This window comes from Populus euphratica, unplaced genomic scaffold, assembly GCF_000495115.2.
Source record: "Populus euphratica unplaced genomic scaffold, PopEup_1.0 scaffold30.1, whole genome shotgun sequence".
NCBI lineage: Eukaryota > Viridiplantae > Streptophyta > Magnoliopsida > Malpighiales > Salicaceae > Populus > Populus euphratica.
The window spans coordinates 694,325-697,869 of record NW_011499869.1 but is presented as its reverse complement, the minus strand read 5'-3'; the positions used below and the strand labels follow the sequence as shown (position 1 = coordinate 697,869).

At 37.5% G+C, this 3,545-nt stretch overlaps 1 pseudogene; it reads left to right on the top strand.

Moving 5' to 3' along the window:
* The first annotated feature begins 149 nt into the window (after positions 1-149).
* LOC105126804 (pentatricopeptide repeat-containing protein At3g63370-like) lies at positions 150-3,314 on the top strand (annotated as a pseudogene).
* The last annotated feature ends 231 nt before the right edge of the window (positions 3,315-3,545 follow it).

Sequence of the window (3,545 nt, the reverse complement as noted above, 5' to 3'; positions counted from 1 at the left end):
TAAATTTGAGAAAAACAAAATATATTAATAAATTATTTTTCAGTATAATATTTTTCAACTTATTTTTTATTATACTATAAAATAATTTATTTTTTAAAAAATTATTTTTTAAAAATTTATTTTTTAGCAAATAAACGACACCCAATACTCGATCAATAATTCCCCTCTCAAAGAGTCATGCAAATAAGGAAACCTCATAGAAGCTTTTGCTTCACTTACTGCTCTTTCCTCTGACGATGGCAGCTACCTTCTGGTTACCCCAGAGGAGGTTTATGCACCAATCCTTGAGCTTTGTGCAACCAAGAAAGTTTTTATACAAGGCCAACAAATTCTTGCCCATTTGATAAAAATCCAATTTAGTATATTATAAGTGTGGGTCTATCTTGGAAGCGGAGAAAGTGTTCGATCAAATGCACGACAGGATTATTTTTACATGGAATGCTATGATGGGTGCTTATGTTTCAAATGGAGAATCTTTAAGAGCGCTTGATTTGTACAGGCGAATGCGGGTTTTGGGTGTTCTCTTTCGATTTTATTTTTTTGAATGGTTTTGTATTTTAAAAGTAATTTAAAAAAAATTTAAATTTTTTTATTTAAATTAATATTTTTAGATTATTTTAATATGTTAATATTAAAAATAATTTTTAAAAAACTAAAAATATTATTTTAATATATTTATAAATAAAAAAGTAAAAAACATTTTAAAAATTCTAACAAAGCGTGCGGTGCGGTTGAGGATATCCACTGTCGGGCTGAAATTCATAGTCTGGTAATTAAATGTGGATATGATTCCATTATGTATGCTGCTAATTCTCTTGTTGTTATGTATGCCAACTGCCGTGACATAATCGGAGCGAGGACACTGTTCGATAGAATGAATGAAAAAAACGATGTTGTTTCATGGAATTCTATAATTTCTGCTTATTCTATGGATAGGCAGTGTATGGAGGCATTGAAATTGTTTAGCGATATGCAAAAGGCTGGTGTTGGTGTGAATACTTGTACTTTTGTTGGTGCTCTTCAAGCTTGTGAGAGTTCTTCCTTCAAGAAGCCGGGCATGGAGATTCATGCTGCTATTTTAAAACCAAGTCCAGTTATTGATGCTTACGAGGCCAATGCCTTGGTGGCTATGTATGTGAGATTTGAATTGGTAAAATGAGTGATGCTGCTAGAATTTTTGGTAAGTTGGACGAGAAGGATTACATCAGTTGGAATTCCATGTTCGCACGTTACATTCAAAATGGTTTATATAATGAAGCGTTGCGATTCTTCTGTGGTTTGCAGGATGCTAATCTAAAATTAGATGAGGTTTCTCTAATAAGCATCCTTGCTGCGTCTGGGAGATTGGGTTATTTATTGAATTGAAAGGAAATTCTTGCTTATGCAATGAAGAAGGGGCTTGATTCTAATCTAAAGATTGGGAATACACATATAGATGTGTATTCCAAGTACTGTTTTGTGGCTTATGCTGGCCTTGTTTTTTATAAGATGCTCAATAAAGATCTCATTTCCTGGACAACGGTTATAGCTGCCTGTGCTCAGAATAATTGTCATATTGAGGTTTTAAAATTGTTGGGGGAAGCGCAGGTGGAAGGGATGGAAGTAGATGCAATGATGATAGGAAGCACCTTGTTGGCTTGCAGTGAATTGAAGTGCTTGTCCCATGCAAAAGAAGTTCATGGTTATGCTTTGAAGCGAGGTTTATCTGGTCTTATGCTGCAGAATATGATAGTTGATGTGTATGGAAGTGTGGGAATATTAATTACGCGACTAGAATGTTAAATGTTTGAGTCGAAAAACTGTGAAGATGTGTCTTGGATGAGCATGATATCGTGATATGTACATAATGGAAATGCAAATGAAGCTCTTGATGAAAGAAACAGGTGTCGAACCTGACTCGATATCTCTAGTGAGCATCCTCTCTGCTGCTGCTAGCTTATCTGCCTTGACTAAAGGAAAAGAGATTCGGGGTTTCATGTTAGAAGGATCTCTGGTGAACTCTCTTGTGGATATGTATGCTCGCTGTGGAAGTCTAGAGAACGCAAACAAGGTATTTATCTGTACCAGTAAGTAAAAGTTTAGTTCTATGGACATCTATGATCAGTGCATATGGAAAGCATGGACGTGGCAAGGCAGCTGTTGAGTTATTCAGTAAAATGAAGGACCAAAAACTTATTCCTGATCATATTTCCTTCTTGGCACTTCTTCATGCATGCAGTCATTCAGGATCAATAGATGAAGGCAAAAGATTACTTGAAACTATGAAATGTATCATCTGGAGCCGTGCCCAGAACATTGTGCATGTCTGGTTGATCTTCTTGGCCGGGCAAATTGCTTAGAAGAGGCGTGCCATTTTGTGAAAAACATGCAGATTGAACCGACTGCAGAAGTGTGGTGAGCACTCCTCGGGGCTTGTCAGGGTCACTCTAAATAAAAAACTTTGGACAAATTGCCGCCCAGAAGCTCTTAGAGTTTGACCCTGATAGTCCAGGAACTTTCGTGCTGATATCCAATCTCTTTGCTTCCAGTGGAAGATGGCAAGATGCGGGAGGAATAAGAATGAGAATGAAGGGGAGTGGGTTGAAGAAAAACCCTGGATGCAGTTGGCTTGAGGCTGGGAACTAGATTCATACATTCCTTGCCAGAGACAACTCTCACCCGCAATCTTATAATATTTATCAGAAGTTAGTTCAAATTACGGAGAAGTTAGAGATGGAAGCAGGGTATGTGCCTCAGACCAAGTTTGTTTTGCACAATGTAGGGGAAGAAGAGAAGTTCAGATGCTTTATGGGCATAGTGAAAGCCTGATCAACCCCTGTTAGAATTGCAAAGAACCTTCGAATTTGTGGTGATTGCCATACTTTCTGCGAGCTAGTTTCAAAATTCTTTGGAAGAGAACTAATTGTGAGGGATGCCAGCCGATTTCATCATTTTGAAGACGGGATCTGCTCTTGTGGTGAATTCTGGTGACTGTAAATATGTACCTGAAAATTTGGCTCGTACAGGATTCTTTTGGATTCACATTAATTCACCAATGGTAAGCTATTGTTTCCTACCTCACCTATTACGCTGCTGTTAAGTTTACTACTTGCCATGTTCCAACAAGGAGTTAAGATGGGATTTAGGTCCTGATAGGCAGGACATTTGAAGCAGCATTATTCAGAAAGACTCCTGTGGTCTATCCCTGAAGTTGCCTCTGTGCTGCGCTTCTTATGCAAGACTTGTATTGGGCAAAAATGAGGTACTCACAAATTATTATGCTGAGAAAAAGGTGGTGATGGGGTACATTTAAACACATGTAAAATTCTTCCGTCTCATGTAAGTTTCTCGCTATTTTGTCAAACATGCTGATCATCGATTCCAATAGGAGGAACTGAAGGACAGGATTTGTGAAGCTGTTTAGCACATGTCCATATCTTTCTGCTGACATCGTTAATCATCAATAAAGACTCTCATTGAATCCAGATGTTCCCATGTAAGGTTGACTAAAATCTAATATTTTATTTGGTGATTGAGCTAGTCTTCCAATTCCGTTACAAAAAACA